This window comes from Triturus cristatus, chromosome 3_1 (assembly GCF_964204655.1).
Source record: "Triturus cristatus chromosome 3_1, aTriCri1.1, whole genome shotgun sequence".
In the NCBI taxonomy this organism is placed as follows: Eukaryota; Metazoa; Chordata; class Amphibia; order Caudata; family Salamandridae; genus Triturus; species Triturus cristatus.
The window spans coordinates 857,140,612-857,167,206 of NC_140583.1; the positions used below are offsets into that span (position 1 = coordinate 857,140,612).

The 26,595-nt window shown below is 40.5% G+C and overlaps 1 protein-coding gene across 2 annotated transcripts in view; it reads right to left on the reverse strand.

The window, feature by feature from the left end:
* The window catches only part of RAPGEF4 (Rap guanine nucleotide exchange factor 4), a 1,002,526-nt gene that overhangs the window by 807,154 nt on the left and 168,777 nt on the right, over positions 1-26,595 (reverse strand). The gene's annotated exons all lie outside the window — the stretch shown is intronic.

Sequence of the window (26,595 nt, forward strand, 5' to 3'; positions counted from 1 at the left end):
ATCATGGCCAAGGACACCTGGGGAGGGATGCTATGATAAGAGCCTTTAAGCAAACCTGGTACAGTCCAAAGTTCAGGCTGATAGCAGAAAGTCTCTGTCAGAGATGCCTGATATGTCAGCAATTCAATCCTGGAAAGAAAACAGTGGTGAGCCTAGGAACAATAGGCAGAGAGGGGGGACCCTTCACAAGAATGCAGATTGACTTCATTGAAATGCCCCCAGTCAACAGATTGAGGTATGTCTTGGTGGTGGTCTGTTTGTTCTCCAGGTGGGTGGAGGCCTATCCAACAAGAAGAAATGATGGGATAACAGTGGCCAAATTACTGTTGAGAGAGTTCATCCCAAGGTACGGGTTCCCAGTAACCATTGAATCAGACAGAGGAGGACATTTTTATAATGAAATCATGAGTTTAATTTGTGAAGCATTGAGTGTACAGCAGAAGCTACATTGTGCTTACCGACCAGAGGCTTCTGGGGTGGTTGAACAAATGAATGGTACCATCAAAAACAGAATTGGCAAAATGTGCTTAGCCACAGGAATGAAATGGCCCGATGTCTTGCCTCTAGTCCTGATGACCATTAGGTCTACTCCAGACAGAACGACAGGTTTGAGTCCACATGAAATTATCATGGGACGGGCAATGAGACATGCATATGTACCAGTCAACAAGTTGATGACAATAACTGATGACATGATTTTGGATTACTGTAAAGGCCTGGCTGACGCAGTTCATTCTGTATTTCACCAGGTTGGAGAAGACGCCACCACACTTGAAAAGAAACCAGCCCATGATCTAAGCCCAGGGGACTGGGTAAGGATAAAAGTCCACAGAAGAAGGAATTGCCTGGTTCCAAGGTGGGGAAGGCCAAGACAAGTCATCTTGACCACAACGACTGCTGTGAAGTGTGCTGGAGTGAAAAATTGGATACATGCAAGTCACACACTGAGAGTTCCAAATCCAAGAGATGGTACGGGAAAAGAATACTTTGAAGAATCAGATTCCAGTGATAATGCAGACAGTGAGACAGTAAGAAGGAAAAAGTATCCTGAAAGTGGGGAAAGTGAGTCCAGGGAAATTTTCATCCCACCAGAAGAGGTTCTGAAGAGAACAGTGCAAACTGCAGAAGCAAGTTCAGACTCAGAAGAATTACCTGAGGTTCCAATTGACAGTGACCAACACAAAAAGAAAGAAAGAAAAGAAAAGAACATTCCAACAGAAGAGACACCTGAATCACAAGGGGAAATTGGACAAGTTCCACCTGACATAAATATTGAAGAAAAAGGGACAGACAAAGACAGTGAGGGACAGATTGCGGAAAAACCCCGAGGAGGTGTAGGGAACATCAACAACAAGCTAGGTGAAGGGACAAGTAGACAGCAAGAAGATTGCGTGTCGGAGACCCGAGGAGGGACAGAAGTAGGGAAATCTCAATTGGTGGAAAAAGAGACTGTTGGAGAAAAGGAAGTTGTTGGGGAAAAGAAATCTGTTAATGAACAAGAGGCAACTGAGACAGAGTCTGATGAAAGTGACAATGAGATACATGGAGGACGAGTTCTGAGAAAGAGAACTTGGCTCGGAGAAAGAAACAATAAAGAGGGAAAACAAAAGAGAAATGCTAAAGGTGATCTCTGGCCAAATAAGATAAAGAGATTAAGGTACAGACTGACACGAGTTAACTCTTCGAAAGCTGAACAAGTGAACGAAGTGTCAAGTCAAAATCCAACCAAAGAAGAAGAAACAAAGATACCTGAGAGAACTAAAAGAATAAGGAAACCAAACCAGAGGTACAAGTCACTGGAATGGACGTATGTGGCACTGCCTGAACAAGGAGAAGAGGCGGACAGCCAAGGAAGTCCAGAGGAGGCTTTACTGAAGGAGGTTGCTGAAGAAGAAGATGTGGGAATCCTGAGAGTTATCTTGTCCGACATTGGAGAAGAGACGGATGTTCAGGACCTGATACAGTTTGATGATGATGAAGAGACAGTGAAAAGTGATGAAAATCCAAATTGAGTAAATCCAAGGAAAATCACTTGGAGAAGAGAAGAAAAAGAAATACTAAAAATTAGTAGATTGTAATAATCTGTTGGGTACTTGCTGCCCTTAAAAGTTCAGTAGAGGAGTAGAAGAGGCTAAGTCAAAAGACACGGTCAAATTAACAAAATGGCTAACCCTGAGAATAAAAGTAGATGTATCTTTCTGAAAAGATGGTGCAAGATGTGCTGCTGCTGTACAGGTTTATTAATGCTGCTTTGGAGCGTGCTTGCTCTACTGATTTCATTTATAGTCACTATAGACACTTTAGAAGGTCATACTGAGAACAAAACTAATGTAGGGAAAAGTTCACAGAAAATAGTACCGACTAGAACTAGCAATATACATATACATAAGGATAGGTCAATTAATGATTTTTCTAGCAATGTTTTTTCTAAATTGTTGTACGAGTACGTAAAGACAATGGAAGTAAGGGATTGCTACGTCTGCATGCAATTACCTGCCTCTGTTTCGGAAGGAGTGACTTATCATCATCTTCCGGCTATGTATGGAATTTCCTGTAGTGTGCTGATTAGTATATTTTATCAGTTAGGGAAATTAGATTATAATATGTCTAATGTAGATAATATACTTGGGCAACTGCCTATGAATAAAGCACTGAATCCTGCAAAAGAAGCTAACACTTTAGGTGAGATTTTTTTAGAAACCAAAGAATTAACATTAGAATATGTTTTTAGAAATAATCTAACGTGCAGTTTGAAAGGAGAAGAGAAGAATTTTCTAGACATGGTTGAGAGAAGCAAAAGAGGGTGGAGTCTGTGGAATGCTGAAAGTTCAACATTGTTGCACTTACATTCCTGACGAAAGTAAAGATCTAAAGGTTTATATCAAAAATATTACTGATTTGCATGAAGAATTAGTACCACTGGAAGCTGAAAGTATCTGGACTAAAATGGCTAATAAGATGATTGCTATTAAGAACTTTATAGCTAAAATAGGTAGTACCATTTTTGGTAAGATATTATTTCCATTAACCTGGGTAATTGTTGCATTATTGATCCTTAGATTAGGATGTATGTGTTGTAGATATAGAAGAAATAAAAAGAAAATCACAAAAGAAAATGTTAAAAGGAGACAAAAGAAACCAGAAAGAGATCCACAAGAAATAGAATTAGAAGAGCTAAGAGAAAGCATGTATATAGAAACTAAAAAGGAAGATGAGATGGAAACAAGGGTTTAAAACATGAACAAGAAGATATTTTGAATTCTTCCAAAAGGGGAAACTAAATTGATTTTTGAGGTTTTGATTTTTGTGGTGATTAGATATCACCAAAGGGGGGATTGATGGAGCAGGGTTTTTTACTTTAAAACCGAATACCTGTTTCATTTTCGCATGTTATAACTAAAAGTACTACTGATTAATTATTAATTTTTAAAAGTTTGTAGAATGCTGTCTAACCAACCTTATTAATAAAAGAATTACACGTGGGAATGCTATTGCATGGCTAAAATAATAAGTGAACTAAGTTGGTGAGCAAACTGACAGAAATCGATGTTGATTATGTGAAGTTATTGTGTTCGCGCTTATAATTAATATGCATTAATGGCTTTTGATGTCGCAAATGGCTAGATAAATACACACACATAAGGGTATTAGCAGGGGGATAACACTGTATAATCATTTCCGTGCAGTAATTCTGTTTTATGATTATTTTCACTTAAGTTGTCTAATGTGGCCTACCACAAGATAGCTACCACCCGCAGCCTGCATTCAAGTAGATGGAAATTTTACAAAAAGGCTTCGCTCTGCCTGTGACCTTGCACCTCCGATGAACTGAAAAGCCATGAGCATGATGACAAATCCAGGAAATCTGCCAAGTGCCCCTGGAAGATGGAGATGTTGCAATTTTGAAATATTGACTTCATGAACTTGTAATGATCCCACCATTTGATACAAATTTACCCAGTAGAGACATCCGTAGATGTATCGAATTAGTCATGGACATTCAATTTTGCTATTCATTATTTGGGACAATCTATGTGTGAGAAAATCTCGCACAATATCGAAAATGTACCAAGATGACATTATTTCCGCCATTCATCCGTTCTGAACAAAGAATTGTAACTTTATAGAATGTAAATTTTAGTATAAATAATAGTAGGCTAGAGAGGTCTAGCGCCACATCTTCCCGAGCTGATGATCCGAGGTCCCCATGCTGACGGAGAGGACGATGACTCTACATGACGGCAGGAAACTCTAATTCTTCTACAGAGGACCGGTTCTGACTTAGGATCTGACATTTAGACAGAATAGGTAAATATGAGAGAAATGAATTTGCATTTAATTAGCTTTTCTTACAATTTTAGATAAACAAATAATTCTGTTTGAATTTCTGTGTCGGGTGATTATTTCTGGTCATGTTTATTGAATTTATTGTGTATTCTTTGAAATGTATTTCGCTAGATTCATAAGCAACTAAGCAGATGCCATTGACCTCAAAGTACAGGCAGATTGGATAGGTATTAAAAGGTGTGTTTCCCCTTATACATGGCACATTGAAAGCGTTTTCCCTTATACATAGCACGGATAAGAGTGGTAGGATGAATGTTGGTGAAATGGACCCCACCAGCGTGTGATGTGTGTATGCGTGTGTGACTGTGAGATCACTCCGTCCGTGGAAGTAGAGGGGATTCGGAAGCTCCGATCTGCACCAACTTCACATACCTCCCATCTTCCAGCCAAATTACTGCAAGCAGCTATTGTCCTCAAGGATAAGCGTTTAATGCGGTGCATATAGCAAACGTTGATAAAATTATGAATTTCTCACACAGAGTGTGAACATATGATTCCTTGATGTAAATGTATACAAGATGCTTTATATCTATGAATGTGTTTATTTCTAATAAAGCTGCATTAAGATGCTGGCACTTAATCAATGTTACCTCAAATTAAAAGGTCTACAGAATTACAATGTTGAGTTATGGGAGAGAGAGATGTGAGCATGACATGAGATGCAATTGCACTCCCACGTGACAAAAACAATGGTTAACATGGTATCTGTAAGGAATGCTTGGCTTACCCGCTGTAGGCTGGATCAAGCAGCATGACTTTCTTCAGAGAAAGTACATGTGCGATGTCAACAACAGCTAGTCAACAACAATGTAGTTAAGAGTTAAATATGTTTAAGGTCCAAATCAACTGAAATAAAAGATAACATAAAAACAGAATAACACATTATAAGACAAACATTAGAGAACATGGTTAACAGTTATATAAAAGAAATGTTATAAAAGAATAAAAAATAATCAAGAATAAAAGTAGGGCATAAATAGTGCAAATGTTTTTTTATATCCCATAATTGCAAGAAACGTACAAGATAACTTAAATCTAACAAGTATCTGTTTGGACCATGATAGCTGTACACTGAGAATTCAGTTCCAAAACGATTTGGCAATCAAAACTTCCAAATGAATGGCAAATGTTACACAGAAGGGGACATGCTGCAGCATAATCTGGCTGAATTAGATGCAGGCTAAATCTTTATGGCTTTAGCCGCAGAAATGGCTGAGATAAATGTATCCTTCACTACCACTTCTCATTTATGCACTCTGGGCAGATGCATAGGAAGTCTTTAAACAAATATCTTTCCTCACAAAAAGGGAATTGGTATTTTCCTGAAACAATTGTCTTATGGTAATGAGTTAGGCTGAGACTAAGGTTTTCATAACGAAATAGTAAAGACATGTTCATAGATTTAATTTATGTGAACTGTACTCGCTCTTTTCTGAGAATAGACTATTTACAATAAAGAAAACAAAGTCCTGAGACCTCACTTTAGTACAGATAATTTCTGCTAAGCTTGTTTGATATAGGCACATTTTAAAGTAGTGATTTCAAGAAACACCATGTGCAACCATCACAAAATATTACCACATGTGTTTGAGATATATTTTACTAGAAGCTGCTATATATTCTTCAGATGTGACAGTATAATCTTGGCAATGTAAAAACTTCTTTGCCACGCATAGGCATTACAAAACTCTAAAAATGTTCTGCAGTAAAGTATGACAAATATTCTTGAATAAGAGGAGTGCCTACAAGCAGCCCTACCTATTCCATCATACATGGATAACAAAATAGCGACTGCTTCAATCTGAGCATTTTGCAACGGAAGACAAATCTTAGAGTCAATAGATACTCTGTTCTTAATTCTTCAAGTTATCCAGCAGTAAGCTCTTGAGCTGTTACACGAATGTTCTCAAAATTATCCCTTTTTTTGGCCTTCTTACATAGCATAGAATCTAGTCCTGGGCGGTGAACTCCGCTCTGTTAGTGGCGTTTGCGGAGTTTTCTGCACTCCATGCTCCACGGAGCTCGCGGAGTGCAGAAAACCCCGCTTCGCGTAGTGCAGCAGAGGTTTTTCCCCATTTACGCTCGTGAACGGTAAATTTATGAGCGAGAGCTTCCGCTCGGGTAGGCTTTCTACTCGAGCGGCAGGAAGACCAGCGCGAATGGCAGTTCGCACTGCACTCTGCCACTTGCGGAACTCTGCAGAGTTTTTTTGTAACTTCGCTGAGTTCCACGTAGCAAAACTCCGCGAACTACGCCCAGGCCTGATAGAATCCTTCAATGGCACTATCATATTCTTGCACCAAGACTTTATTTATTAATAGTATTTGTATAGCACGGACCAAGTCAAATGAGCAACAGAGCACTTTACATGTAATCAGAAAATATATTTCAAAGAGTTGTTGATGGAATAATGTTAAGATGGCTACAAATAAAATGGAATTATAAATAAGTAGATAGGAAAAGATCAAAGGGGACAGTAAGTCTAAATCTCTCAATAGGTGGATGGGTCTTCAGTATGCCTCGAAATGATAGCAGCCTAATCTTAAAATAAGCTTGTTTCAGATAGGCATAGTTTAATGTCTTAATTCCAAGGAACACCATGTGCAACCGTCACAAAATATTATCACCTGTGTTTGAAATATATTTAACTAGAAGCTGCTATATATTCTTCAGATGTGACTGTATTGGCCCTGATAGAAGATCAAAATTGGCAGTATAATCTTGGCAATGTAAAAACTGCTTTGCCAAGCATCGGCATTACAAAACTCTAAAAGTGTTCTGCAGTAAAGTATGACAAATATATTGAATAAGTGGAGTGCCTACAAGAAGCCCTATATATTCCAGCATACATGGATAACAGAATAGCGACTGCTTCAATCTGCGCATTTTGCAACAGAAGGCAAATCTTAGAATCAATAGATACTCTATTCTTAATTCTTCAAGTTTGTTCAGCAGTAAGCTCTTTTTTGGTCTTCTTACATAGCATAGAATCTAGGCCTGGGCGGTGAACTCCGTTCCATTCGTGGAGTTTGCAGAGTTTTCTGCACTCCACGGAGCTCACGGAGTGCAGAAAACCCTGCTTTGCATAGTGCAGTGGAGTTCTTTGCCTGTTCGCGCTCGCGAACGGTAAGTTTTACCCGAGCAACAGGAAGACCAGCGCGAACGGCAGTTCACACTGCACTCCACCACTTGCGGAACTCTGCAGACTTTTTTTGTAACTTCGCTGAGTTTCGCATAGGAAAACTCTACGAACTACGCCCTGGCCCGATAGAATCCTGCAATGGTACTATCCTATTCTTGCACCTAGACTTTATTTATTAATAGTATTTGTATGGCACGGACTAAGTCAAATGAGCAGCAGAGCACTTTACATGTAATCAGAAAATACATTTCAAAGAGTTATTGATAGAATAACGTAAAAATGGCTACCGATGAAATGGAATTAAATAAATAAAGAGATAAAAAAAGATCAAAGGGGACAGTAAGTCTAAATCTATGAATAGGTGGGTGAGTCTTCAGTATGCCTTGAAGTGATAGCAGGCTAATCTTAAGTCATAGACCCTCAACCAGATTGTTCCATATGCATGGGGCCAGGCAAGGAAAAGCATGACAGTTTTGGTCTTTTTTAATTTGGGATTTTCTAAAATCAATTGTGTGTGGTTTCTGATGCTTCTAGCCCCTCGAGTGATCATCAATTTGTTTTTCAATTAGGATGGTAGTAGAAGTTGTATGTGTGATGCAGGCCAGCTTGAAATAGATTCTGGCGTCCATGGGTAGGTAGTGAAGATGTGGGTGACACAATCCAGTTTCTTGGCCCATTTGACAAGAAAGGCATCCATATGGCCAAGGGCTTCGAGAGGGGAAGGTGCAGTCTTGTGGAGGCTAGCAAGCACAGTGTAACCACCACCAAGATGAATCCGGATTAGGGCCAGACATGTAAACCTCAAGTCTTAGTCTGGAACAGAGGGTTTGAGTTTTTGAGAAAGTGGAGCTGGAATGAGTTTAATTTTGCATGAAGTCATGGCGATATTTGGTATGATGGGGAATTTTATAGATTTTGGGTCGGGAACCAAGGTAGGATTGATGCCCACATTGTTGAGATTAGAAGACAGCTATGGACTCAGTGTGGGGTACTTCAGAAAAAATCTATATATGAGTTTCAAACGATGGCTGCTTTAATAGCAACAGCATACACAGACAATGGTGACGCACTGCTTGCTAAACATTAAAGGCAGAGACTGTATCAATAATTTCATACAGACCAATATTGACTGGGTGGGGAAAAATGTAATTAAGAGTAGGAAAATGTTAGTGTAAAATGCAAAGCCAGAGTGTTGAGATGCATACTTGTCATACACAAATCAGAAAAAGTCACATATGCAGCACAAAATGTCCCACCTGTGCTGCAATGCCTGTAAATGTAGAAAATGCAAAATGTGATTTAGTAAGTCTTGCAGTTTGCATGTGTGATTCAGTATTTAGAAAGGGCGTGTTTAGGGCGTACCTTCCAAATACTAATCGGTATGTTATGTATTACTGTTTTGCGACCGAATTCAGTCGCAAAACAGTTATACTTTTCCACTCGTTTTAAACTGGTGGTAACCCATTCGCAGAAGAGGAAGGAGTCCCTTGGAGACCCCTTTCACTTTGAGAAGGTTAAAAAAAAAATTTGAAGAGCAGACAAAGTTTCATTTTTGCTTTTAAACGCATCCCATTTTCCTTTAAGAAAAACAGGCAGAAGTTACAAAAAAAAAAAAGATTTTTAAAAAGCAATCACAGATATGGTTTTCTGCTGACCTCAGCAAGCTCCCATCCCTGTGATTGCTGCTATTCCTAGTGGATCACAAATTACACCCTACCTCATTAATGTGCATGAGGCAGGTCTATTTTCAACCCACTGGGAATCATTAATGAAACTCAGGAGAGTTTCATACACTAGGAATACCGATTTCCTAATTGTGATTCAGAGAGAATCGCAATTAGGAAATAGGTATTCTAATATTTGTACATCTGGCCCTAAGTAACTTTAAGTTCCAGGAGACTTCGATGTTGGACATTTCCAAAACTTTAGATGTAGATGTGATTATTAACCCAGCCATGGAAGGCAAACGGGGCTGATGAAACAAAGGCTTTGCCATTCTCATTAAGTCTAAATGTAGCGCAGGAACACACAGCTATTTATGTCTCTATTTTCGTCCTGGCAACCATTCTAGTTGTCACTTATCCTGAAGGGATTAAGCAATGCCGGGCTTCAATTTGATAGCTTTTTATATTCCCCCTGGGACTAATGATGGTGTGATATTAAAATATAAAATGGAGCAAATCATAAACAGGGAGTTGATTCAATGGTGTCAAATGACCTATACACAGAGGGGTGATTTCAAAGCTTCTCCCCTGCTGATGTAATCACCAGATGAATAGATGCTATATGGAAATTTTGGAACCTAACTGTACAAATTACATTGGGACTTTCAAGAAATTACAGAGCTGGTTAAAGGTTGCAAGTATGAGCTGGCTCCAGGTGAAGTCCAAAGTAGATTCCATGACCGCCAGCAAGGCCTCCTGGAAGATTTCCAAGAACTGGATAGCATCTGTGGTGGAAGCAGGGTGAGCGGCAGCTAGAAGCAAACGGTGGATTGAGTCTCAATCAACTGAGCATTAGAATTATTTTCCAGTGGAAGTATGACACTGGTGATATCCGAAAACATTCGATGACCTATGAACCAACTACAAGAACCGGTAAGGAACAGGAGGGCTATAAAACTAGGTTAAGGTATTCTTGGCTGGGATTCACTGTATGCTGTCAAATGTACTTACAGTTCCTTTATGGGTTTTTAGGACTCAAGATAAAGCCTATCACACTACTTGCCCTGAACAGGGAAGTTAAAGACAATTTTAAGTTCCAACATTGTTCTGAGCACATTTGCTGGGGGTGACAGATGTGGGTTTCAAGTCTTCTGCTTGCCGCCCTTACAATGCTAACATGTTGAACTGGCACATTCTTCTGTCCCCTCTTGATTAGAAGGGCTGAGTTTAAAAGCACCCAGGCAACTCTCACTGTGAAACAATGTTCATTCTTGAAAAAGATATCGGCAATCAGTATGGATCTTTATTTGGCTAAGAGACTTGACCTCAACACATGTTCAAGACGGTGAGTCACATACTGAAAAATCTTAAACCATGATCGGTGGAATTTTCAGCTAATTAGGACAATGGTAAACTTTCCTACAAGTTTCACCTCTGACCATTCCAGCTGAATAAGTATCAGGTACTCCTTCAAGAATTGCTTTCCTTGTCGGCAGAACTTCGGTCTCATATCATGATATGCACAGAAAGCTACTAGGAGGCTTTTCTTTAGGAAATTATGTCCTTGTCAATGTTTGTCTAACAACCAAATGCCAGCAGGGACAGGCAGACGGAAAGTGCTGCCAGGCTGGTTGATTGGTTTTCATGCATTGATCAACTTGTATTGAGGGTAGTTAAATTATAATTTAACAATGTAACATGTTCACCACTTATGTTAGATCAATCTATTAAAAAAGGGCTGCCTGAGCTACAACATATTGTATTGTATTGTTAATGCATTTATATAATGCTTATTACCCCTGACGAGGAGTCAAAGTGCTTTTTCAGCGAGTAGGACAGTACTCCAGAACCCAGAAAGGATTAGTGGTGAATTAGTATAGTGAAATATGAAAGTAATTTGAGTGGTGGATAAGTTAGTCAGTTATTTGGTTCGAGTGGGATAGAAGAGGGAAAAAGGTTTGCATCTAAATAGCGCTTGCTACCCCTGAGGGGTAGAGTCTAGAAATGGTTATCTTGGGGATCGTGGTCTCGGGTTTGGGATGAATGAGAGAGTGGAGGTAGAGGATATATAGATAGAGGTATAGGGTAAGAAACAGGGTAGTGCATTGGAAAGAGTAGTAGAAATAGGTTTGAGATGAGTCAGAGAATTGAGGTAGAGGATATATTGAGAGAGGTATGGGGTGAGAAATAGGTTAGTGCATTGGATATGCTGAATTAGAAGAAAAGTAATAAATATATAGATCCATAAGTGCATGGAAGGTATATAGATGCATAAAGGTAGGTAGTAAATGTAGATTAAAGGTGCATTTATTAAACTACAGCTTTCAAGTGTTGTTGTACTTTAAATTCATAATATTTATTCATTTTTTTTGTAATTCGATAGTGAAGCAATTGTAGATAAATATTTATAATAAACGATTTACTTATATACATGTTCAAATCAATGAATAATGTAAGCATCGGTAATATGTACATTTATTAAGCTGAACTAATGAATATCTATATATTTTTTTGAAATATAAATATTCTAAACGTTTATACAAAGCAATACACATATATAAGTACATATCTATACTACAAATAAATGCTTATATACAGAGCGATATGCTGTAAATATCTGTTTGCGTATGGTGGTTATGTGGGGAAGGGCCAACTCTTGAGTGGTTTTCTGAAGATAAGGTTATCTGTGGATCTTATGTTGGGGAGTAAAGAGTTCCATAGTTTGGCTGCTTGAAAAGAGCAGGATGCTCCACCCAAGTTTTTTTTCTTATATCTTGGGATTTTGAGGCGAGGTGCCACTCTAGAGCGGGGGTTCCTTTAATGAATGTGTTTGGTGATTTTATTCCTGATGAAAAGCGGTCCCATTCCACGTATCACATTGTGGGTGATACAAAGCAGCTTAAATGTGTACACATATGCATTACAACACACACATGCTAATCGGCAGCCTTCTTGGAATGGGTTTTAATTAATAGAAAATCTATTCTAAGATTGCAAGCCATGTGTACACGTGTCTTGCCAAATGTGCACATGCAGTTAGAAAAAAGCAATTACAAAGCCAATAGCATAACATTTCAGAGCAGAGGCCTATTGGATTTGTCATCGCCTGTTTACAGTGAGAACATAATTCATTATCTCTTATTATCTGTGGCCACCTAAGTAGTCTATCTGGCCAGCACGGTGTTGTCCATAACTAAGTACTGCAATGTGTTTACTTCCTAGAGAAAACACACTGGTACCCTTGGAGCAATTTGTTTACTTTCTAGAGAAAAGACACTAGCTCCCTTTATGCATCTATATACGTTGGAGATGTGAAGGTATCTCCAAAGGCCAAGATTATTGCTGACATAAAATTGTATTGCCATTATAGGCTTCATTCGGAATGGCCTTTCTCTTTATGAGCTTTTCTGTTCACAATCTACATTTTCATTTATCTATTTTCAGAAATTCGCCCAAAACTCAATGCAGTAAACAGCTAAGGAGCTTGATCTTTTTAAACTAGAAGATTTGCCTGCACTTAACCAAAAATGTAGACATGCACCAAAGACTGCAGGGCACGAGTCTTTTTGGAAACACAGACATTATTTTGGATGATTTTCCTATGTAAGAGCACAACTTTTTGACGTGTTTTTCCCAGAGAAGTTTTCAGTGATCCCACGAAGAGTTGCTCATTCTTCAATCAAAGAAGAAATTACACAAAATCAAATATATCTTTGAAGTGTAGTAGTAAAAAACACAAAGTATGTTATGTGCTATGGAATATACAGTGAACAAATTTGCAGTGAACTTATAAAAGTGAAACAGTAGGCATACATATATAAATTTAAAAATGTAACTGGTTTTCAAATAAAAAAATATAAATAGAACCAAGAAAATAAATCATAAGTGCAGTTTAATCAAAATCAGTCTAGGCAAGCCAGAGTTACATTACACGAGAAACAGATTACTCAAATCCCTTTTCACTTATTTAAAGAATATATATAAAATACATTGTGGTATCTGGTTCTTCTCCTCGTGGCCTAGTACTGCTGACTTAATGGAATGCAGACACTGAAACCTTGGGCTGTGGATGGGATCTTCTCTGGAGAATAAACTACAAGCTGCACCTCTATCTACTTGAAGTCTTGCCTGTTTCTTGCCACGAGTACTACACTGGCGTAGTCGGCAGCTCCTAATCTCTGGAAGATCCTAACAAACCGCTGCGCTGAGGACTACCTTTCAACCCTACCTCAAGAGATGATCTAAGGTTAGTACCAGCAATCCCTCTCTTCAGTGCAGGGCGCGGTTATCCTTTTGACTTTTCGTACTGGGCCCACCTCTGTTGACTGTCGTACCAGCGCGTGCCGGCCCTTTCGGATTCCACTTCTTGCTCTGAACATTCATCAGTGTGTGTTTCACTGTTTGGGCTAACCATTATTTAGAGTCTGACACTCATCATATTTTTGGTGTCTCTTTTGGCTGCTTCACTGTTTAAGATGGGTATTACTGGCGTTGAGCTGGTTACTATTGGGGTGTGCATCGGCTTCGGCATGTGCACTCAACTCTCACCACAGGCTCTCTCTCGCTCCCCGTGCCATCCCTCAGCACGTGGATCAAAGTCTACCCACCGGCTGTCTTCGCTCCTGTGACATTCTTCTTCGTCCCTCATGAGCTGTCTATAGGCTTGGCATGTTCGTCGACTCTGCTCCTGGGCTCCCTCGCACCTGACTCCACGAGAGAGAGAACTCTTGCTTGAGACAATCTTCACGGCTCATCCTTGGCTGTGGCTCTTTGTGACATCAGCTGTGTCTTCCTGACGGCTGGTGTGTGTCCCTGCAGTGTCTCCTCACGGCGGCCATTACCTTGCAGGATTTACTGATGATATGTACGTCCTTGCGTGTCCTCAACCAGCTGGTCTTCTTTTCTCTCACGCTCTTACCCAACGATGATACGCACATCTATGCGTATTGTATTCCAGCTGGGCTTTTCAGAGTTGCCAACCACGACTTTCAATGTTGCCAACCATTCTCCAGTTCAACGACAATACGCATACCTATGTGTATTGTGAACCAGGTTCCTTCAATCTGGTACTGTTCCTAGGTCAACGGCGATACGCACGCCAATGCAAATCATTGAGGTGACTTACTCTTCTATAATCCACACATCAACGTCTTCATCCAGAGCCTCCACGGTGTGTCACATGATGATACACACACCAGTGGTCTTCTGCCCTTCAGGTCAGTGACACACGCACTCCTGCTTAAATCCACGGTGATCTCCGTCAGTGACAGTCTCTTGTTATATTGGAGGCATTATAAATATTTCCATTTTGCTTATACTTCTGTACTCAGCCTTTATAACATCATACAATGCAAAATGTTCCTGCACCACCTTTCTTCCTTAAGACCTCAGGGGATTCACTTAGTAAGTGTCAAAAGTGGCAAAAAGTTTTTGAGAGGTATGCTAGAGTATGTGGTGTGTCCTTGAGTGTGTAAAGAAGGTCATCTCTTCTTCACTGTTTGGGGATTAAAGGACAGGAAATTTACGACCACCTTACAGACCATCACGATTTGGAAGCTGATGGCTTGAATGAATTTGATATTTGCCTACAAAAATTTGATAAGCATTTTCTCCCCAAGGTCAGCACAATACTTGAGGGATACCATTTTGCCAAAAGGATGCAAAAGGAGGGTGAGTCGGTTGAAGCTTATGTTACCCAGTTGAGGAAGCTTGCTTTGTCTTGCACATTTGCAGAACTTGTGGATGAATGGATAAGAGATCAGTTCATGTTAGGCTACGATATGGAAAGAGTGAAAGAAGAGTTGTGGATGAGGGATGAGCCATCACTGGATGAGGTCATTCAGGTCGCAAAAAGGGTAGAGCACGTACTTAAATGTGTAGCCATGGTAAAAAAGGATGAGGAGCTATCTGTTCTGGTGGTGAGGGAAAATTTCAATAGAGCTCCCGTTAAGGTTGAAGGGAGTGTGTCGAGAGGCAAGTCGATGGTGCACAGGTGTTTTAAGTGTGATAGGACTGACCACTTAGTGAATGACAAAGTGTGTCAAGCGCTGAAAGTGTTTTGTTCTAAATGTAAGAAAAAGGGTCACTTTGCTAGTGTCTGTAAAGCAAAGTTGCGAACTTCTAATGTCAAATCTGTGGAAGTTGAGGATGAAAAGGTTAATGAAGATTTTGAATGCGACCAAATCCTCCTACAGGTATCTGGCACTACTGACATGAATAGCACCAACTTCCCTATTGACAGCATATTGAAGGTGAAGCCACCAAGGTGTTGTTTGATTCTGGGGCTAGAATCACAATCATTTCTAGGAAATTCTTCTAGGACAAACTGAAAAACAGTACCGCTTTGTCAAAACCTGACATTAATCCCTATGCGTATGGGGGTGAACCCATAAGATTGAAGGGTTACTTTACCAGTCTAATAGAATATAAGGGACGGTAAACCTCAGGAAAGGTATACATTTCAGAAAAGGGTGACAGCATTCTAAGCTGGATCCACCAAGATGATCTAGGTGTCATGCTGGATCCGAGTGGCAATCCCTCTATTTTGTTGAGGGAAAGAGTGGGTAAGGTTCTTGATGCCAACCCCTCTTGCCAGCATGTTGAGGGGAAGATAAGAAAGGAGTTCCGCAATGTCTTCAGAAATGAATTAGGATGTTTTAAAGGCTTTCAGCATAAGATACGCCTCACCTCTGGTGCCCGGCCGGTATGTTGCAAAGTGAGGAATATTCCCATTACTTTTAGGGCTGAGATGCAAGCTGAAATTGAAAAGCTAAAAAAGGGGGGTATAATTGAAGAAGTTGAGGGCACTGAGTGGCTCACTCCGGTTGTTGTAGCGTGTAAGTCTAATGGCAGTTTATGCCTATGTGTGGACCTGAGGAATTTGAATAAGTGTGTCATAGTTGACAGGCACCCTCTTCCTAATATTTCAGAGTTCCTGCTGATGATTGGTGGGGCCAGAATATTTAGTACGATAGACCTCACATCTGCATATCATCAGGTAGCTCTGAAAGAATCCTCTAGGGATTACACGGCATTCATCACTCCTTTTGTAAACTTTAGGTATGTGCGGATGCCTTTTGGTCTCATATCTGCAGCCTCGGTTTTCCAGCGAGCCATGGAAAAGGTTTTAAAAGTTATTGAGGGTGTGTGTGTGTGTACCAAGATGACATCCATGTCTATGGAAAAGATAGTGAGGAACATGAGGTCCGTCTCCACAATGTTTGAGGAAACTTGAGGAGTTCAATTTAATAATTAAGGCGGAAAAGTGTTGTTTCGCTACCATCATGATCAATTACCTTGGCGACACCATCAAAGGGGATGGCATGATGTCCAAGGATGAGTTGGTTGTCACCATTTCCAGAATGAAGTCTCCATCTTATAGGGAGAAGCTGATGACATTTCTGAGAATGGTGGAATACTATAACAAGTTTGTGCAAAATTTCGCTGAGCTGAGCAAGAACATGAGGTTATTGTTGAGGAAGGGTGGTAGTTTTGTGTGGGATGAGGCGTGTGAACGAGAGTTTGTCGCCTTGAAGAAAAACTCAGAATGGCTCCTAAGTTTAAAGGCTGTGTCACGACAGATGCTAGTGTTAAGGGCCATGGGGCAGTCCCGCAGCAGGAGGGGAGTGAAGGCATGAATACCATCATGTTCCTATCACTTAGTTTGAGCAATGCAGAGTCTCTGTATTCTGTCATCGAACAAGAAGCCCTTGCCGTCTTTTGGGCAGTAAAGAAATTAAAGAGGTTTCAGTGGGGTGTCAAGTTTGAGGTGAGGTCGGTCCTCAAACCCCTGGTCGAAACATTCACCAGGAAAGGGATAACCAAGTGGGTTATCACGTTGCAGGCGTGCAATTCTGTTATGAGTTACATGTCAGGTGTTGAGAATGGTGTTGCTGACACTTTATCAAGACTGGTCTCCAGCGATCATGATGTGTGCGGTGATCCTGAGCCTGAGTCCGAGGAGGAAGAGACTGAATTAGTTTGTGTGGTTGAAAGCGCAGTTATTCCTGAGGAGCAATGGTGCCAAGAATTGCAGAATGATGTGGTGCTGTCTGAAATTTTGGTTGACACTCTAAAAAACAAGTCTCAGAATAAGGCGGGGTTTATTGTGGTGTGAAAGGGTGAATTGAGCACGTGTGGGGACATCTTATGTCGTGGTACACGTCTCATACCTCAAGTCAATCTTCAAGAGAAGCTAATGGTTCCAGCACATGATTCCCACCTTGGCATATGTAAAACAAAGGAAAGACTCTGCTCTACACACTGGTGGCCTGGGATAGACTTACAAATTGAGAGATTGGTGCGCAAATGTTTACCCTGCCCAATGAATGAGAAATCCAAGAAGGTAAGAGTTCAACCCAGGGTCCCCAGAGTCTCTCCCTCAGGGCCTTGGAAAGAAATAGCTCTTGACATCCTTGGTCCTATCCATGGTGAGGGTCATTAAGTCTTTGTGATCATGGTAAAAGATAGGTTTCCAGGTGGCCGGAAGTGCGTTTCAGATTCGGGGTGGAAACCAAGCTCTGTTCTGAGTGACTTGATGTCTGCTCTTGACAGAGAATGGGGTTCAGTTGGTGTTACATGAGATAGAACCGTTTCTGAAGTCAGGAGGGGTAAGGCATAAAAAGCGCTGTCTTTACCACCCAGAAACAAATGGCATGGTGGAAAGATTTAATAAGTTACTTCAGGAGACCATATCGCTGGCTAAAGGTAATGGTCTGAACTGGAAGGAGGAATTTTAAAAAAGGGTGGAGTTGTACAGGATGACCCCTCACGCCAAGATGGGGAAGTCTTCCTTTGAACTTTTTAGGGGTAGGTAGGTCTCCCATTACTGCTGTGGAGCCAGCATGGGTGAAAAACTTGAGAGAAGGTATTCATGATGGTGCACCTTAGGTGCCTTCAGGTTCTTGGCGCACGAGGGAGGCCAAGAAGGTGCACAAAAGAAAAATACATTTCGATTGCCGGAAAGCTGTTGTTGAAGTGGGGGACATGGTGATGATCAACCATCCTGGGTGAAGTGGTGGTGGTCCCAAGTTCTCTAAATCCATACGTGTCACCAAGGTGTTTGATAATGCAGTAAAGATGCAAGACCATAGAATATAGATCCTTGGGAGGATTGTGTTGTACAAGGGTCCAGGTCTGGTCTGTGGAGATGCGAGTCGTGAACGTGTAACTTGTAAGGAGTGTTCTCCTTTTAAGAGTGACTCCAGGAGGTCTTTGAGGGAAGTGAAGAGGCCTTCAAATCTGAAAGACTTTGTGTAACATGGATCATAACTCCTTGTGTAAATGAAGTATTACAATTTCTATTTTGTTTTGTATAGTTTGGTTTTAAATTATTGTTTCATGTACCGGAAATGTTTTTTCCCTTTCAGATGTACTTCTCTTATTACTTATGTTTACTGTAGTTAGCTCTGTGTGTAGGTGGGAGGTGTGTGGTATCTGGTTCTTCTCCATGTGGCCTAGTGCTGCTGACTTAATGGAATGCAGACACTGGAACCTTGCTATGTCGACAAATGGGTTTAGAATGTATTGGGATGAAATACTGGACACTGCTGGGCTGTGGATGGGATCTTCTCTGGAGAAAAAACTACAAGCTGCAGCTCTGTCTCCTTGAAGTATTGCCTGTTTCTTGCCACGAGTACTACATATATCTATTGAAGTAACACGCCTTTTGTGATGCTAAAATCTTTATTTTTATGTTCCCCGAAGCATTACTTCAGGTAGATAAATACCAGTACTTTTTTTTATGAGCTCATAAGATAAAACATATTAAATATCTGTAGCATGCTTACTTGATCATTTTACTGTTCTTTGTGGTAAATATTATAGTAATACCTAAAATGTCTTTAAAATATTCCAGGCCCCTGGCGTGCAGCAATGTATGTAATATATGCTTTTCAGAAATGAAACAAAGAGAAACTGAAGTGAGCAGGTAACACATGCAGTTAAGAAATGACATACATAACTAAACATGGATAGTTATCATCTATCCTGTCTGTCAAATGGATTTTTAAATAAAGGTATTTCAGTCAGCCAGGCTGCATATGAACAATATAGTTGGTGCTGTATCTGTGGTACACTGAAAGTGGACGTACATATGTTGAAATAGCGCTCATTTTGAGACTCGTGACATTTGGTTAAGATAGTGACACAAAGGATTCTTACTGCAGTGGCCTTTGTAAATTCAGTTACATCATTTACACCTTTCTCTTTCTGGTTCAAATTTTATGACACAGACTTTTAAAATGCTTTGTGTGCTTGTTAGATGAGGAGAATGCTCCGTGGTCCTTATGTAGCATGATGGGCTTTGCAACCTCAACCAGGGATGACCGCCTGTTTTTATGCATAAATAAATTTATTTCGAAGAATTATAGTTTCCTTTTTAGTACCGCTAGGAAATAATAGCAAGCTTCGTCTCTTTCTATTTCTGAGCTTCACTATCTGAAAATAAAGCACTAACTCAAAGAAGTATACATACCAGATTAAATGAATTCACTTTGCATGCTGCAGGCACATGAACACGGATGCTCGGCTCCTCACTGAGTCAGCCGTCATTATATGGTCTTTGTAGACTCTCACGGACAGTGTGCGCATGCTGCACCGACCCAGTAAGAAATAGTGAAAGAGAAACCAATATCCTGTTTTTGTTTTGTCATAACAGTTAATGACGATAAGCACCTGCCTGGACAGCGAAAGGCTTTGCAGAGAGTGACTGAGTGTCCTGGACAGTACTGGTTGGTTTTTAACCATCCTTTCCGCAATTTCAGTACATTTAACATTTAGCAAATGTCCCAGTCGGTTGAACACAGAGCCATAAACACAGAGGCATACATTTTTCATGAGTTCCACTGCAGGATAACGTAGCAAAGCTTATCAGAAACCAATGTAATCAACTAGGATGATACCGTGTGTGTACAAGTTCAATTTACTTACACTTTGTATCTTCATTGTCATTGTTTTCTCTCTTTGTGAGTCCTATCAATGAAGTCATTCTGTGCCTCTTATCAGTGCAAGATTGTAAATCTAATTCTATGTTTGTGGTGTGACCGGGGGAGAGGGTGAGGCTTTCAAGGCTTTTACACTGCATTTTTGTAGCAGTAACAGATCAGCTCTGATGATATATGGAGGGAGTGTTAAATGTAAGATGATGGTCAAAATAGGTTGGCCACCCCTAAATTGACAATGTTCAGTAGCTTTCAGTTCATTATGTGAAGCATTACAGGACTTCAATGTTGTAGATATCTGGCAAAGTGAAACACATGAATCTGGAATTATTTATATACATGTTCAAGAAAACAACAAATGATTTAAGGGTTATAGGTGAGGAAAAAACCTATTTCCTCTACGTCTCTTGAACTCGTACCAAACATTTTGATAGGTGGATCACACCTCTCAAAATAGGAAAAAATACAAGAGGTATGCCAAAATACTAGTCATGTCCATCGCTTCCCACAAGCCATACTAAATAATTGGTTCTGAGTATCTTGGATTTTTTTTTCTGACCCGTTTAGACAGGTACAAGGGCAAGGGAAGTTTTGCAAACAATACTGTGTTTCAATACCTTGCTGGGCCTAGACATAGGGCTGGATTATCAGTTTGGTGGTGTGGGAGCTGGGCGTCCAAACTCCACCTCAGCCTGTCCGCCAGATTACAAGTTGTAATCCGGGTGGACAGTCCTGCGGCGGCTGGCCCACAGAGTTGCCTTTCAAAGGCTCAGAGTAGAGCCGTAGAAAGGCAGCTCCGTGAGACCGCCACAGGGTGTTCCAGCACAGCATGGAAAGTAAAGTCCATGTTGTGCAGGAACTGGGGGTGCAGAAAGGCAGAGGGGAACAATGTTCCCCCTTGCATGCAGCCCCATCCACCAAGACACAAGGGCGCACTGTAGGGCCCCCTTAATTTCCTCACTACCACCCTTTTCATGGCGGGCTCACCGCCACGAAAAGGAGAGCAGTGGGGAAACTCATAAAATGCTTGGCGGTGCAGCAGCGGCATCACCAGCATATTGTGGCCTCAGACCACTGCAAGATGTCCAGGGAGTGCAGATTACTGGCGGTACCAGCGGTCCTATTGTGGTCTGGCCACCAAAGTCATAATACGGCAGACGGACCGCCGGCGCACGGGTTACCTAGCTGCCACCATGGATTTGTCAGTCTATCGGACCGCCAAACTCATAATAAGGCCCTTAGATTTTTGTAAAAGAAAGAAAGAAGCTCTTAGGGCTTCCCATGTAAGGCGTGGGGACTCAGGGAAAATATCTAGTTACATAGCAGGAGCCTCAGAGAGGTGATACAGGTGTTAACATATTTGAGGTAAGTCTTGCATTGTGGTAAGACCACAAGTTATTTAGATATAACTCCACTGCTTGGCTTTGGGAATACCATTAACATATATATATGTTTGCTTACTTGGGTTGTTTCCTTGACAAGAGATCTGAGATTGAGAGATTTGAGACGCATTAGCATTGCTAATGGAAGACAGTGCAAACACAGCAATGAGTGAGTCTGCCTTCGTGCATGCGTGGTGGAGTATTGAGTGATCCACACATACACATGGTTTCATTTTGCTGGCTTAGCAGGAAAACAATGTTTTATATCTCCAGCTAGAGCTGTGTTTTTAAATATTTGTTTGAAAAAAGAGCGCATTGCTTGGCTGACTGACTGTGTTTTGGGTTGCATAGGGAATCACAAGTCTACAAGGCACAAATATGGTCCCCATCTAGCTCGAAGTCTCCCGCTCCCTGAAGTAAGAAGTCAAAAAAAGTATCAGTGAAGAGAAGAGAGTAAAGAAAATTGTGATGAAGACCTTCTCCTATCTTTTAAAAGACCAGTCTAAACATGAAACGAGGCAATATGGAATGATCGAGTCTGGTACTGCCAGAAGCAGAGGAGGGGAAAATGAATTTTCTCCTATGGACCAGTGGGGAATATATTGAGTATAAATTGCTGACAGAAATTCTGCTCAAATAAAAGCCAATATGGGTTTTGCAATGCAAAAGGAGCATAGCACTTCTGCAGAAATCTTGCTATGTTAGTTTAAAAAGACTCAGCAGGGGGAGTTGGATGTGTGCAAAGAGAGTTGGAAGATCCAGAAAAAGTCTCGAAGCTGAGATTCATGTCAAAGTTGTACCCCTAAGAAAAGATGGATGCGGCACTACCGGATGTGATGCATGTGGACTAAATTGTCACTAGCTTGATGGGATGAACTTCTGTGGCTCGGGCATCCATATTGAAGAAATTAACAAATAAAAAGCTCAGATCCTCCTTAAAGAATGCTTATGGGAATGAGCCTGGCAACGAGAGCTAGAATTTATAGTGGCTATAGAGCAATCCTTAATATTTGATATTAAAGAATTGCATAAAACCATTGACAGCAGAACAGAGTTCATCACATCTGGATATAATGGAGAAACAAATAGAGTTTCTCACCAATGTATCTTTCGAAGTGGTTAGAACTTTGGAGCTTGCCAGTGGAGCAACAATATCAGTAAGGAGAAATAAAGAAGGGCAAACAGATTCTGCTGAAAAAGCGGTCACCTTAAAAATGCCTTTCTTGGCTAACTGATAGTTGTGGTATACAGCTAGCTGAGAAGCTGCATAACATTTTTAAACAAATAAAGGATTCTTTCACTTTTAAACGGCAACAAGGGGACATCATTCAGAAAGAAGTCTTATTATCAGACCTCTGGAAGGCAGCAAACCTTGTCTGGGTCAAAGCGATCTAAAGGCAGGTACTACTCAATCGAAGGGTTGCAAAGACAAAAGCATGGATAACCTAGGAAGCAGAAGTTCTGACTAACCTGTGAAAGAAGACGAGTATCCTATTGGAAGCCAGATTGGTCCTTTCCTTCAACTATTGCAGGAATATACCTCAGATACTTGGATCCTGTTGATTGTGAGACAACACTAATTGTAAGTCCTACCTTTCTGGTTCAAGAAGGCACCCAAGGTGTTTACATCTGTAGAAGAACCTCTGGTTGCATCATTACGCCTTTGAGGTCTGATAGTATACTCATACCTAGGCGATTGGCTTCTGAAAGCTCCTTCTACCCAGGACACCCTGGGAGGTTAGAATATGATGCAGTTATGTCTGGAAAAGCATGGATTCCAGCACAACAGAAAGAAATTCCAACTAGATCCTGTGCAGGATCGAGCATTTATTAAGGCAAAATTCAGGGCAGACCTTCAAAAGGTGTTCCTTCCCAGGGACAGAGCAATGAGACTGAGAAATTTGGTAGGGGAGCCCAGCACAAGGAAGAAAGCAGCAGCAAGATTCTGGTTGAAGGTGCAGGGCCAAATGTCAGCTTGCATTTTCACAGTCTCCTGGGCAGACCAGCACATTTTTCCATTAGTGAATCATCTGTGAAATCATTGGAGCCCTGTTTTGAAAAAAATGGAAAAAATCATTTTTGTGGTCTTACTCATTTTCAGTTTGGAGGTTGAAAGAAGAGAGCTAGGAAACAAAGGTTTAACAGTATTGTAAGCTATTCAAAACTGCAGGAAGCAGGCCACTGTAAAGTCCTGTTTTAGATTCTGTGGATCTTTTAAAAAGCGATGTAGAGATTATTCTGTGTGTCCACTGAATTGTCATCTTTCATCCATTTTAGAATTTTCGTAGGATGGTTTAGAAAGGAATGTAGGTACCTCAACCTTAAGGGCTCTATGGGCAGCGGCAAAACTTTCAAGGATCCGTGGGAAAACCTTAAGGAAGGCAAGGATATGGTGAATAGGTTACCTACAAAATAAGATTGGCTTGAACTATTGCTTGCCTCTTGGCACCAGCAAGGGATTTGTTTTTTTTTTCGAAAAGCTCTACAATATCATCCTTTTGAGTGAATACAGATTTTTGATCTGACATTTTTACAAGTAAAGTCATTTTTTAATTGCTATTTATACTGGCTTGAAGAGTTGGTAAATTGAGTGCTTTACTTTGTAGTCCTCCTTTTCTTGCAAATCGTTATGATGCAGTGACCTTAATAACAGATACTGGGTTTATCCATAAGGTGGCATCACAATCTAATGCAAGCCAATGCATTTTTCTCCCTGTTGTCTTTCCCGATCCACCAAAATTAGAATGAAAGTTTGTGTCATTTACTAGATGTTTAATGAGTAGTTATCGTTCATTTGCAAAGAGCAACCAATTTTCTGAATTCTGACAGTTTACTTGTTACCTTTGTCAAAGCAAATGAGGGTAACAAAGAATCTAATTTGACTCTCATCAGATGGGTATGATTGACAAATACACTGGCATACTCTCTCGTAGACTCCCCTCTTCTAGAATTCAGGCGAGATCTGTAAGAAATCATGCTGCATCAAAAAACTGATAACCATGAGCATTGATCTTAGAAATTTGCTGCGCAGCAAAATGGTCATCTGTGAACACTTGTATTGCTCATTACAGACTGATTTTGTGGGACTCCGGTAATAGAAGGTTTGGTGTGGGAGTGCTGAAGTTAGTTTTGCCGTAAATGTTTTGTAACTAAATAATTTGGGTACTAAAATAAGTGTTCTGTTCTGGTATTCCTCATGAGTAATGACTGGGATAAGGGATGACGAGGTTATGCCCTGGTTACTTTACTTTTAGTCCTACCTGCACCAGTCATAACAACCTGCACTCCCCCAAATCATTATTGACCTTGATGTTTTGCATAGAATTCTAGGCGGATGCTAGGAACCAGTTCCTTATTATGTCTTTTGAGAAGGGATAGGTGGGGATTTTTTTAAGCATGCTTCCTGTGTTTTTTCCAGTGTTGGGATCCACCTTATAAGTAATAACTGGAATAAATGAAAGTAGTACTAAACTTAATGAAGATTACATGTCAGTAATAAGGGTATTGTTTTAGAGCATGTGGCTACCTGGTTATGTCAGTTTGCAAACACTCCTCAATGTTGTCCATCCTCCATATGAACAGTACTTGCCCCTAACTTCTGGCCGGGAGATTTAGGCCCAAATCCCTTCTGGATGCAGCATTTAATTCAAAGGTGAGACAGAATATTGAGAACTTCTTTAACAAAAAGAAGGGTAACTTTGTTAATATTTGGCTAAAATGGAAGGAATTGAAATTGATTATGAGAGGGACTCACTTAGGTGTGACTTGTGGTACATTTGAAATACTTACTGACTGGATTACACAACTGAAGGACAGCATTAAACTTCTGCAGAACAGGCTACACATAAATCCAGAGATTAGGCTTATTTTAGCAGAGACCAAAGCTGAGTAAAGGAAATGTTTATTTTCAGGAAACTGTAAATAGGATTCACACAGAAGATGATTGAAGAAGAAGGATTATAGGATTCATCAGTGAGAAAGAAAAACCTAATGTAAGAAATAACATGCTAGCGAATAAATTGTTCGATTCACAAAATAATGGAAATGAGGTATTCAGGGACTACAATCAACCACCACTCACAGGCTCAAAACTGTTTTGAGCTATGTATGTAAGGGGCCCTACAACCCAACACTGAGTCGTCATAAAAACAGAAAAGAGTTAGAGAAACCAATTTCCTTGAGAAACGTTAGCAGAACCAAAGAGGTGATAAACAGAGAGAAACAAGTGGGATAACTTTACAGTGACATTCTAGCATACCGATTTAAAGAATGCTTGGGAGACCGTATCCTAATTCGTACCTTCACTTGACAGAAAAAGGTTTATTGCTAGCTGTCCTGAGAGAAATGATAACTGCGATAGTATGGATATCGACCAAGTGATCCTTGAACTTCCCATTCCCTCGCTTGAAGCTAAAGTTAGAAGTTGAGATTCATAGTGAAGTGATTATCTTTGGTTTCAAAAATATGATTTGGCCTGTAATCCAGCTTTCTGGGCCCAAGCTTCTAGGACCTGGAATGCACTGCCTTCCTCCCAGGTCAATGGTGATGGGTACTTGGCATCCAGGCATGCTACCTATCTATTCCACAATTGATCAGATTTACATTTGACCATCACACTCTGTCTCTCTGACGTAACACAATATGCCACTCTGTTCAGGAAAACTATGCCAAATAAAACCACCCTGTAACATAGTGTACTGGCAACCATGGTGGTAGGGGGTCAGATGGAAGGCCAGAACAGTGCCATAAATATCAGAAGGCTGCTGCACACTATACATGAAGTGTGGGCTGAGGATTCAGAATATGTTATTGCTTTAATGGTTGCTAAGAAATCATGTGATTCCTTTTACAGCTACTGGAAAGGTGGATTTGTGGCCCTGGATTGATAGGTCATATGTACTTACAGTAAAGTAGCCCCAAGGCCGGAATCAGAACTGTATTGTAAGAGATGGATATTTGGAGTGTACAACGAAGCATGAAAACAAGTAACCTTCTCTCATGAATCCTATTTCCAATAGATGTAGAATTGTGGATATTCCCAATGAAACAGTTTTAAAGATGTAGGCAAATAACACATTGTGCTGCTGTATGTAGACACTATATGCTTGCAAGCAAAGCTA